Source organism: Crocuta crocuta, unplaced genomic scaffold (assembly GCF_008692635.1).
Source record: "Crocuta crocuta isolate KB4526 unplaced genomic scaffold, BGI_CrCroc_1.0 scaffold26, whole genome shotgun sequence".
Taxonomy (NCBI): domain Eukaryota; kingdom Metazoa; phylum Chordata; class Mammalia; order Carnivora; family Hyaenidae; genus Crocuta; species Crocuta crocuta.
In genome coordinates this window covers 3,340,003-3,352,335 of record NW_027532249.1, presented here as the reverse complement: position 1 = coordinate 3,352,335, position 12,333 = coordinate 3,340,003, and positions in this window count along the sequence as shown.

Sequence of the window (12,333 nt, the reverse complement as noted above, 5' to 3'; positions counted from 1 at the left end):
ACTAAGCATGCATGCATCCATCCATGTATTCATTCATCCATCCATCCATCGAACCATCCATCCATTCACCAACCCTCTCATCCATCCATCCACCTTATCTACTCATCCATCCATTCTTCCATCCTTCTATTTATCCACCTATCCATCCATCTGTTCAGTATTGATTGCACACTTCCTATGAGATGGACACTCCAAAAGGCCTCTGTATTACAATGTAAAACAAAAACTACACAAGGCCTTCCCTCATGGATCTTAAAGTTCACTGGAGGGTATAGAGAAATAAATAGGCAAGTATAATTTTGTGTGAGAAGTGCTTTGATAGAGAGAGTACTGGGGGTTATTGAAAGTATGCATAGAGGAGCCTTTTCCTTCTCTGTCTTTTAATTCTTGAATAGATTCTACTTTCCCTGAAATGCATTCTGCTAAGATTGATCTTTCTTCAAAGGGCATTATTCTTTTGATATTGGTCATTGGTCATATTATGCCTTATATAGTTATCCTTTTATGAACATTCTCTCCCGCTCTCAACACACACACACACACACACACACACACACACACACACACACACACACACACGGCTATTTTCAGGAAAGATTTTGTGAGATGTGAAATACAGGGCTCTCCCTTCTGTCAGATCCTGCACTCCTGTGGTACCCAGAGCATCAGGAAACAGCACCTGTGAGGACAGCTATGCTCACGTGCGTCGCTCTACCCAAGGTAGAGCCAAGGTAGGTCGCTCTACCCAAGTCCTCAGGGTCATGGGCACCGACATGAGGCTCTGAGAGGAGAGGAGGGATGACAGGTGTGGCTGGATATCTGGCCTGGGAGCATGGGATGTTTCCTTTGGATGGTCCCAGGAATACTCCAGGATGAGGCTGCTGAAGATCTTGTGTGCATGCTAAGGGGAGAGGGTATGGGCTGGGGGGGGTCTGCTTCACACATACTTCCTCAGCTGGATCCTAGGGCTCATGATGTCAGAGGTCATGTCTGAGGTGCCCTATCCTTTGTAGACTTTTTGGCATTGCATACATATGCCAGGCTCTGAAAAATGACGTATTGATGATTTCTCTCTGCTTTGTGGAAGTGTTAGACCGATCTGGGCTCAAAGTGTGGCATTTATGACTTATTTTACTATTATTTTTTAAAAATTTATTTTGGGAGAGAGCACATCTGGAAGTGGGGGAGGGGCACAGAGAGAATCCCAAGCAGGCTCCTCACCGCCAGTGCAGAACCAGACGTGGGGCTTGATCCCACAAACTGGCATATCATGACCTGAGCCGAAACCAAGAGTGGGACACTTAACCAACTGAGCCACCCAGAGGCCCCTGTCACTTGTTAACCGTGACTTTGGCTCAGTTACCCACAGTGGGTCTCGCCTTATGATTTTGGTGGCTCTGCCCTTGCACTTGACTTTACTCTGAGCTCCTCTCCCACCACCCCTACCTCCCCTACCACCTTGATATGTCCTGTTCATGCCATCATGAGGGCCCTGCTCAGAGAGGCGACCCCTGTACCAATTCTTCTGTTGTCTCAGAACATCCAGAAAACTTTGTCTTGGCTTCCCTTTCTACCTTTGAATAAAGCTGTTTCTGCACGGGGCTGACTGTTTCCCCTGTGGTCTGCCTCCTCCCGGTCAGCAGCATGAACTGGGTTTCATGCAGAGAATGCTGCCCATGCTGGACATTAAGTTGAGGAATGTAATGCCTCTTCTGCAGCATTCTCCTCTGCAAGGATGGCTTAATACAAAGAGGTAAGGGTGGTTCATTTCTATAACCATTTCTGTCTACTCAGGATTTAAGATTCCTCTAGATGTTGCACAACAGGACACACTGGGATAAGCACTTAACTTTTTTTTTTTTAAGTTTACTTATTTATTTTGAGACAGACAGAGACAGCGTGAGTAGGGGAGGGACAGGGAGGGAGAGAGAGAGAATCCCAAGCAGGCTCTGGAGCTGGATGCAGGGCTTGAACTCATGGTCATGACCTGAGCCAAAACCAAGAGTCAGATACTTACCTAACTGAGCCACTCAGGTGCCCCAAGAGCTTACCTTTTGGACTGCTGTTTTGAAGCCCTTCAGCTGGTTGGCAGACTCCAAGCCCACCCCCGACTTTCACTGTAAAGCTCCTTCTTTTAAAAGAACAAACCTGGCACTCTGGGCAAGCATATCATGGCTGGAAAGAGCCACCAAGGAGAAGCAAGAAAACAGCAAGCTCAATCATCAACATCAAAACTGCTGAGTGTTCTAAAAAGCATCTCAATGAAAGTAATTATAGCTCTCGCATCACTCTGGCCATGCCTAGTGCTTTAGGCAGTGAAGCTCATTCTCATTATGTTCTCCCCTTGTTTATTTAGTTGGTCTCCAAGGGCAGGGAGAATTTATCTCAACTAATCCATGTGCCATAAATCCAGCTCACAATGCCTGCAGCCCTGCCTCTTTGAAGCTGGTACCTGCCAGCCCTGCCCAGCCAGGAACTCAGGTTGGAGCAGAGAAGGTCATGCAGACGGGGCGGGGACGGTGCAGTGCACCGGCTGTTCTCCTCCTGAGGGGAGATTCCTTGGCACAACTGGTCCCAGATTTTGCTAGGCCAATGTGATGAAGATTTCATAGTGGCCAGGACTCATGCTGCCCAGGGTACACGTTGAGAGTTTGACCCTACATAGTAGAAATGCCAATATCCATACAGACCTTTCGAGTTAGTAAAATGCTTTCACATCCAGGATCTATCTGATTCTCAGAACAATTTGAGGTGGCTGAGCAATTACCAAATGCAGGATAATTACAGTTTTTGGGTGGTGAGCGACAGAAACCAATTCTGGCTAACTGCAGCCAAAAGTGGATTTATCAGGAGGAGATAGAAGACTCTTATAATTGAAGGAGCAGCTAAAACACCAGCCTGAGATGAATCAGCTCACAGTGTCCATCCTTGGGACCCTATGGTTAAGAGTCAAGGATCTGGGGAGAGAGTCTAGTGGGCCCAGCTGGGGTCAGCACGCTGTTCTTGTGTAGGCAGAGCCTTTACCGACAGAGCCCTGCCAAGACTCAGCAGGGAGGGTGCATTGGATCCTAAAGCAGAGGAAGGTTATTTCCCCCAATGAATTTGAGATGCTTTTACCAGGGAAAGTAAGGTTGGTGGGTCAATCACAACAGTGTATACCACTGTCCCCATTTCACAGATGAAGAAACAAGTGCTGAGAACTTCAGTGGTTTGTCCAGGGAACCATAGAAGTAAAGCCAGGGTTGTAATGCAAGCTGTCCAACTGAAGTTCAGTGAGCTTTTATTTTATCCCTTCCCACTTCTGATTTTATTGTGGAGACGATATGAAAACAACAAAGTCTGCTTTGAGAAGAATCACTCATCATTGCATCAGTATAACTGTTGCCCATTTCCTCATCGATCTGTCCTCGGTGCATTTTCTTTGTCACATGGCTTCAATCCCAGTGTCCCTGCACTGTCCCCACTTACCTGCGAGGCTCTTTGAGCTGGTGAGTTCTGTTAACTTAGGTATTTCTGGTACAAATAACAAACCACCAGGGTCGGTGGATCAGGAGTTTTTCACTATTTATACCAGTGGACATTTAGAAGGACAAAGGCAGCCTTTCGTTCAAGATCTAAAATTCATTTTGACACTGTGTAACAGAAACCCCCGGGATAAGAACTTAACTCCTGAAACTACGTTTTGAAGTCAATGCCATGCTTTTGCTGAGGTGAATGGATGGGTGACTGAGCAATGGGTGCATTTTAGCATGTCTCTGTTCACGGGCTTTTTCTTTGGGTAGAGTGATGGATGTGAAAACTTCACAGCTCCGTATTGAGTGCCTACCAGACCTCTCTTTAATTATAAGGGCCTCGAGTAGGTAGGGCCGATGGCTACGGAGACAGAGGACTGAGGTCACATGATAAATCCATCAAGAGCCCAGAGAACCAAGTCTACTTTTCCTGATTCCAGAGGCACTGCATTAGGCCACAACGAATTCACTCCAGGTGTACATGCTGCTTTCCAGATGACTGCAAGTCCATGTGGGTCCCTCAGTGAGCATGTCCCTCTCCTGGATGGTGAACAAGACAGGAACAATGACCCACAACCAACAGATGGAGGTATGAGGGGCAGCGGAGTATGTGTGAGGGGGTTCAGTGCTATGGACCTCTTGATGGCTGGAATGTGGGGGACCCTGGAGGGTTCTCTGTTTAAGCTGCCAAAAACGTTTTCTGTTTTCTAGATGGAAGTTTGGATTGTTCTTTGCAATTACCTCTTTGAGGGGGCAGAGAGCAAGTCCTCAAAGAGCCTCTTGGTTGTGTGCTAGAGTTCACCAGGGAACCCCTCACAGCCATATAGAGGGAAATAACCCTATCTGGGCATTCTGTTTGGTTCTTGCCTGTGACCAAGCTAAGCCTTGTCAGATACAGCCAAGAGCCAGGTGACATTTACTGCCCTACCCCCAGACACCTTTGGTTTCCACATGCCCTGGGTAAAGGGTGCCTGTCCCCATGGGTTGGCCCAAGTGTGGTGACAAGAATCATGGAACGGCACAGTACTCTGCCAGCTGGCATCTTAGTGGCCTGGACTCTGGGGAGAAGTCCTGGCTGACTCCTTTCTTTCTTTCCCAGTGTTGGGGGAGCACATCTAGTGGGAGCAGCTCTCTTGGCTCCCAGCTTGGGACTTCAGGTGAGCTGCCTGGGACCCCACCCATAGGGTGGAGAGTGGTTATTCTGACTTGGCCAATACTCAGATATTGTTAGAGCTTTATTAAAGGGAAGGAAAAAAATGCGTATATGGTTCAGTTCTTAAAAAATATATATTTCTGAACTTAATCTGATAGCATAGACCGACAGAACTACACTCTGCATATTATTACTCTGACTCCAAAGCTGGTTTTGGACAGGATATACCTTTTCCCTCTTGCTGATCTTTGGAGAGGTAGAGGCCCAGGACTCTGGAGAGAGGCACCCATGATATGCTGATCAAAGCCCTTCTGAATGGCATGGTGGGCAGGTAAATCATGTAGTTCATCTTTCTCTTTGGGGCACTCACAGAGCAGGAGGGAAGCAGCAGTGATTAGTTGGGGACCCATCCAGCGATAACTGCGCTGTCCTTCTCAGGCAAGCTGAGGGGTCTAGTGGGCTTGGGCCTGTGGACAACTGTGTGCAGCTATATCTGGCATTCACTTCTAAGGTTTTTCTTTTTCTATTTTGTAAATTTCATCTATTATCCCCAATTCCTCAATTTATTCTTACAGCCTGACCTCAGTGTTGAGGAAACGGGGGCATGGCCCATGCTGGGGGCAGAGGCGTGGGAAGACCAGCATGGCTCAGGGAGGGCACTGTGATATGGCAGAAGGTGGTTGGCCAGGCCCCCTGGTGACAGGACAGCTGGCCAATGACAGCAAAAACTTGGACTTGGGAGCTGTGTATTCTCTGGGATTTCCAAAATCAGGTAAGTGGGATGGAGGCTACACTATTGCTCTTTGGCCTTAATTAAGGGATGTCTGAGTAGCACAGAGCTGAAGGGATATGTGTCCTGCAGACAGCCATCCTCTGCTTTCCTTAGTTCTGTCACCCCTGGGGTCTGTGTGGTCCCCTGCACCACTTGTCTTTCTGAGGGTCCCGCAGGGTGGTGGCATCACTCCTGGATCTTCCACTGCATCCCCAGTGTCCCAGGCCTTGCTCTTCCTCTGCAATGACAGTCACGGTGACACAGACTGTGTGTGGAGGAAAAGGTGACCACACACTGCTCTCCCATCCCTCGGACAAAATTCCAGCTTGTGTTGGACGGCGTTTCAGGAACCTGGGCTGGATGGCCACAGTGTCAGAGAGAAGAGCTTTGTGCTGGGATTGGCAGAGACACCTCAGAGGGTCTGGGACCCCCGTACCACTTATGCTGGAGAGGATGTAATTAGTGTCACAGCAAACGCCCCAGATCCAAAGATGCTGACAAACGAATTCATTAAAAAGTAGATGGTTTCTTCTTTAGGACGTAAAACATCTTAGATGCTGTGTTGAGCAGTGTTTTGGATCATTATTTTTGTTTGTAAACTCTTTTTCCACACATAATTTTCAGTCCATTCACAAAGATCTTACGATGCAGAAGAAAAAGCCGTTGTGAGAGTTAGAGGGGACAGAAAACAAAGGGACATGGATACCAGGAAAGGGCAAGTGCCTGTCTTGCAATTGAAGAGCACAGAGCAGCAGCCGTCAGTGGGCATGTGACTCAGGAGGTGGAGGTCTCTTTCTCGGCTAAATTGGTGAGATTATTGAACACCTGTCTACATTTGCCTACAGAGTTTTTTCAGAAAGGACAGAAATACTCCTGCCTCTACCCTCACTGCCGTGAGTTGCCTCCATTTCTCCTGTGTGCTCCACGATCCATGGTCTCTTTTTCTTCCATCATACGTACTCCTGGTTGAGACCAGCCACGCTGTGGCTTCAACCAACGGTTCATGAATCTAAGACTCTTGCTTTGCCCTCTTTCTGGAGCTCTAGACTCCAATTTCGAACCTGTTGCCAGATGCTCCCAGTTCTAGGCCCTGCAAACATGTCCCAAACAGAACTTGGTTGTGTTTCTGCAGCTGTATTTTCTAAGTTGGTGAATATCTTCTGTTTAGAATGCCCCTTCCTTTCTAGTCTGGGGAGTTATTATTGACCTTTCCAGTCCTTCTCAAAGGTCACCCATCTCTCTGTCCCCCTCACCATGTGGTTAGGACGGAGTAGTTCTCTCCTTGGTGTCCCTGTGTCCCCTCCTGTGGTCATTGTGCTGTGTGTTACTGTGATTCTTTTTTTATTTATGTCTTATTCTAGAGCTTGCTTCCACTAAATACATATGCCAGGATCCGCGCAGAGTTTAGTACGTAGGAAGTACTCCATAACGGCTTGTTGGTGAATGCAGGAGTGGGTTAGGTGAACTCCTTCTTGCAGCAGGAAAACAGTCACTGTTATGAAGTGGGGAGAGGCAAGCCCTCAGCTCAGGGAAGCGGAGCCAAGCCGCACTCTGACTTCTCACGCTGTGGGGGCAGGAAGGTCTGGGGAAGGAAGCAACAAAGAACTCCTACAGAGGTGATAGTAAGAAAAGCAAAGCATGGTCTGGGTTTTGGTTTCTAATCTCCGGGAAGAGCTACAGAAAACTGAAACTGTGCTCCAAAACTTAGCAGTCAAAATCATCTGCCCCTACTGTGATAAAAGTTAGCCTGGGGCTGATTTAATGCGTGGCTGTCTTCACTTCTGAAATATCCCAGAAGCACTTGGAGCTGGGTGTGTTCTGGGAGATGGCTCAAAGCAAGATTTCCTTAAGCCTGGGAAACACCAGGACTCGACTAAGTTAAGCATCGATGGATAGGTTACAAATGTAAAGGAAAAACTGAGAACTTTATATGAGTGATTAAATACTTCTGTTTCTCTAAAGCTTACCCCCCATTATGCAAATACACTACAGTTAAATGTCCACTGCACTAACCGAGAGATTGTGGTCAGTGGTGAAATACATCCTTAAAATTAAAAGCAAAACAAAACAAAACTATTGAAAGCGTGATTCATCTTTAAAATACTAAGCATGGCTTAAAATACCTTAGGTGTCTTAAAATATTTACGATGTAGTTTTAGACTTTTTGATGGGCAAAGACCCAAAGATAAGCAAATAAAGCCATTAAGACTTTTCCAGGCTGGGCAAAAGCGGAAAAGGGGATTTTTAAAAATCATGAAAAGCTTGAACTGAGCTAATGCCCAATCTGGCAGCCAGAAGGTAATTTCAGGGCTCATAAAATGTTTAAAAATACTGAATAGAACAGTATTTTATGGACTGTAATATGATAAATACACAGAGGCAGGCTAAACGAGGGATGCTAGGTTGCGGGTAGGTGACATTAGTGAATTTCATGACAAATGACAGAATACTGGGTTGGATGAACTTCTGGTTCTGTAGCTGTGTGGCTTTCATAAGAGTAAATGCAGTTCACTCACCTGCCTGTATTACCCCAGAGAGACACATGTATATAGAAATGTATTTCTTGGAGCTTTAAAAAATCCCAATTTTTGGTCACCTTTATAAGCACAGATTTTCATTTTAAATCTGAGGCTCTCTTGAAGGTGAGAAGCATGGGATTAAGTAGGGACTCGTGTTCTAATATCATTTGTCTATTAAATGCATCCTTATTAGGTGCACTTATCCTTACGGGCACACCCTACCATTTTAGCGAGAATCTTCAGGAATCCTGTCAGGGAGAGCTTGTGCCAGAAAAAGACACAAGAGGGGGGGCGCCTGGGTGGCTTAGTCGGTTAAGCGTCCGACTTTCACTTAGGTCATGATCTCGAGGTTCGTGTGAAAACAGAGCCTGGAGCCTGTTTCAGTCTGTGACTCCCTCTCTCTCTGACCCTCCCCTGCTCACGCTGTCTCTCTCTCTCTCTCTCTCCTAGAAATAAATAAAATTTATAAAAAAAAAAAAAAAGACACAAGAGGGACGTGTCAGTGGTGGGGGAAGCCTCAGCCCCAGGAGATGGGGGGACAAAGCAGCCAGCAGAGGGGGGTGTCCAGAGGGTGAGAAAGGGATGTTGGGCCCCAGGTGGGGACAGTCTCAAGGGACAAGGCCAGAGCCTGCCCGTTTGCTGGATCCTGGGTCCAGGGCCTCCCCCAGACCACACCTTGTGTCTTTCAGAGGCTTCCATACACTACCAGCCAGAGCAGCTTTCCTTTCTCTTGATTAGATTCAGGATTACACCCTGAGTATGGGGCTGGGTCTTCCGAGGAGGGGGAGGGTGTGAAGATGAGCTAGCAGTAGCAGCAGGCAGCCTCGTCTCAGACAGTCGGTCGAGGCCAGGCATCTATGTCATCTGTTGTTTTCGGGGGCTGACTTCTCTTTAGGTTCAGGTTCTTTTCCTTCTTCTGATTGGTAGCTTCAAGCTTATAGCTAAACATTAACAAAAAAAACAAGCCCTCAGAACAAGGGTTGTATGCAGCGGGACTTCAGGTAGACTGTGCAAGAGAAGGGTAGGAGAAAGGCATACACATTTGCTGAGCTCCTTCGGCTGACCGGCCGTTGGTCTGGGGCACACTGTGTACAGGGAAGGAACCAAGTGTGCCCCACATGCTGACACATCACATGCTGAATCTTTTACATCCCCATCATCTAGGTAAAACAACAACATCTAGGAGAAGTTGAACGATGTCCCTGTGGTCACACAGCTAAGGGACTGAGCTGGCTTTCAACTCAGGTCCATCTGACTTTCAGATCGGAATGTTACCTGTTGCCTTGGGACTAGAAAAGGTGTTTTTATCCCCTGGGACATGGAGAATAATCTCAAATCTCTAATTCATTGTGAAATTTCTTGATAAAATTTAAGAGAATAGAAATTGGGCATTAGCTCTGAAAAGTACATTGAGAGAGTCAGTCCATGGAAACAAATGGAAGAATATACTATAAACCTAGGCTGTGGTGTAATGGATGATTAGTTCAGGCTCATCAGCTCAACTTGGGCTTGACTTTGTGGTTGGGGAACACATGTGATTAGGGCAGTCTACCAGTTAGGAACCTGTAGGACTTTCTAGATACCTCAGCATCCTTATAGACAAGTGGGCATTGGCTTTTCCGTATGCTAGATATTTAGTTCTGTTGCTTTCATTGCCAGAACTGGGCTTGCTATTTTGTGTCTTGGCTCTTGTAATATCTGGAATGATCAATAGAATGCATTAATTAATTAAACAAATATTTATTGAGTGCCCACCATGCACCAAATACTGGGCTACATTCAGAGGTGGACATTGCATGCCCCAGAACAATGCTGTCTGATAGAATTTTCTATGATGATAAAATGATCTTATCTGTGTTGCCTAATATGGAAGTTACTAGCGTCATGTGGTTAATGTGATTGAGGAGCTGAATTTTTAATGAATTTAATTAAGTTTAAATAGACCATGTGTCCAGGGGTTACCGTATTGGACTGTACAAGTCTAGATTAGCCTTGAGTTGTATTTTGCATATTCCAAAAATGAAAAACATTACATATACTGGAAACATACATTTGTTAACAATTTAGTAAAATTGTATGTTATGCACTAATACATGATTATGATTAATGCATGAGTAGATTTTATTTATTTATTTTAAATTTAAATCCAAGTTAGTTAACATATAGTATAATAACGATTTCAGGAATAGAATTTAATGATTCATCACTTACATATAACAGCCAGTGCTCATCCCAACAAGTGCCCTCCTTAATGCCCATCATGAGTAGATTTTCTATGTATTGATTTATTCAGACATTTAGGTGGTGTCTTCTATGTATTAGGCACTATGCTAGATCCTGTGGGAGGGAAAAATGATGTGTAAGACCTCACCCATGTTCTGAAGAAGCTCACAGATTTGTAGATAAGTGCCTATACCCACACACGTGCATTTACATATCCATCCATACATATAATCAGGTAACCAACTGCCAAGGGCCCTTAGGCAACTATGTCTCTGAATCCTCTTAATCACAGATGGCTGAAAGTTCCATTCATCAGATCCAAACAGCAGGATCCAGAGGAAAATGGCATTTCTTTTTAAGAATAAGGAAAATGAATGTCCCCCCCCAGCCTATTTCCTGTCATATTTTTTTTTGCCATAATATCAGCACGTGTCCTTATGTAAATCCATCCTGGCAAGAGAAATGGAATTACCACGACTGGGTTGCATTAGTCAGGACTTATTCTTGTGAGTTCCTTCTCTTAAGGATAGATACCGGAACAGAATCAGGGATCTGTTGGCAAAGACCTGGGGTGGTGGAATGGATGTTGAGTAGGCAATCACTGTCCTGAAAATTTCCCATCCTCTGAATCAGAATGGGCTAATCCAGTCACCACGCAGCACTCAAAGTGTAGAGTGTGATGTGTTTGCTCAAGGGCTTGATTTCCTGTTGATTGGGTACCAACAAAATACATTTCTCTGTTAATTGTAAGCTCACTGAGGGGGTCAGACATGCTTTATTCATATTTGAAAGCTCCACACCCAGCCCAGCTCCTGCCATACCCAGAGCTCAGTAAAGATTTGTGGGGCCAGATATACATTTATTGAAACACTACTCAGTTCACATCTTCTTTCCTGATTTATTCTTTCAGAGACTACACCTGTTGTTCTGGACTGCAGCTGGAATTGGAAGGGAAATTTATTTCCATGAATGGAGAAGTGTCAGAGCAGGCAGGCATGCGGCAGCTGAAACACGGATATAGGCTCACGAGAATAATGTCGAAGCAAAATAACTCTCAGAGACTTTAGAAGATAAACCAACCAAACAACATAAAGAAGTTACATGTGCTATTAGGGCAGAAGCTTCCAGATGGATGCAAGAATCAAAGCCTTCAAGGAGCTGATGTAAGTAGCACTCGGAATATGTCTATATTAATTTGCATGGACCATAAAAGCAATCTTATCTAGAATCTTCCATTTACAGCCCTTGTTATTTTCTCTCCTCATTTTCACCTCTTCTCTTCTGCCTGGCTTCCTAACTCCTGGCTATCTGTCTCTGGTACATCTGTAGCTTCTCAACTAGGATGTTTATGGGGTGTCAGATGCCTACATATCAAGAACTCTTCCTGTCTCTGGGAATTAGATGTTAAGAGACAGAAAACAGGGCACAAGACCACGTACACCTTAGCTCTGAGTTAGATCATCCGAAAGCTATGTTCCTGGACCTCGTTATCTTAGCTTCCCTCAGAAAAGCATCCAACAAATTAAGATTTAATATCATGTCTCCAACTTTTGTGGAGGGCAACTGACACAGAAATGTACTTGTGAAGAACAAAGCTGGGTATTTTGCAAAACCTCAGTGGAGGACTTTATCATGTCACCCAAAGTCCTTTTTATAAGAATCTGTAAGACTTTTGGGGGCGCCTGGGTGGCTTAGCCGGTTAAGCGTCCAACTTTCGCTTAGGTCATGATCTCGTGGTTCGTGGGTTCGGGCCCCGCGTCAGGCTCTGTGCTGACTGCCAGCTCAGAGCCTGGAGCCTGTTTCAGAGTCTGTGTCTCCCTCTCTCTCTGACCCTCCCCTGCTCACGCTGTCTCTCTCTCTCTCCTAGAAATAAATAAAACATTTTTTAAAAAAAAGAATCTGTAAGACTTTTGTTTCTCTAAGTCCACATTATATTGACAGTGACAAGTATATCCCATACAATTACAGGGAGCTCACGACTGAATTTGGCCTCCAGTGGCAGCATCTGTCACTTCTTGGTGACTGGTGGTATCCATGTATTTGTTCCTTTCAACTGATTTTGATTCCATTTTTATTATTTATTTTTCTGTTGCATATTGTGGTTAATTTTCTAAGTTGCCTCAAATGTTTATAGCTATGTGTGCACGTGTTTTT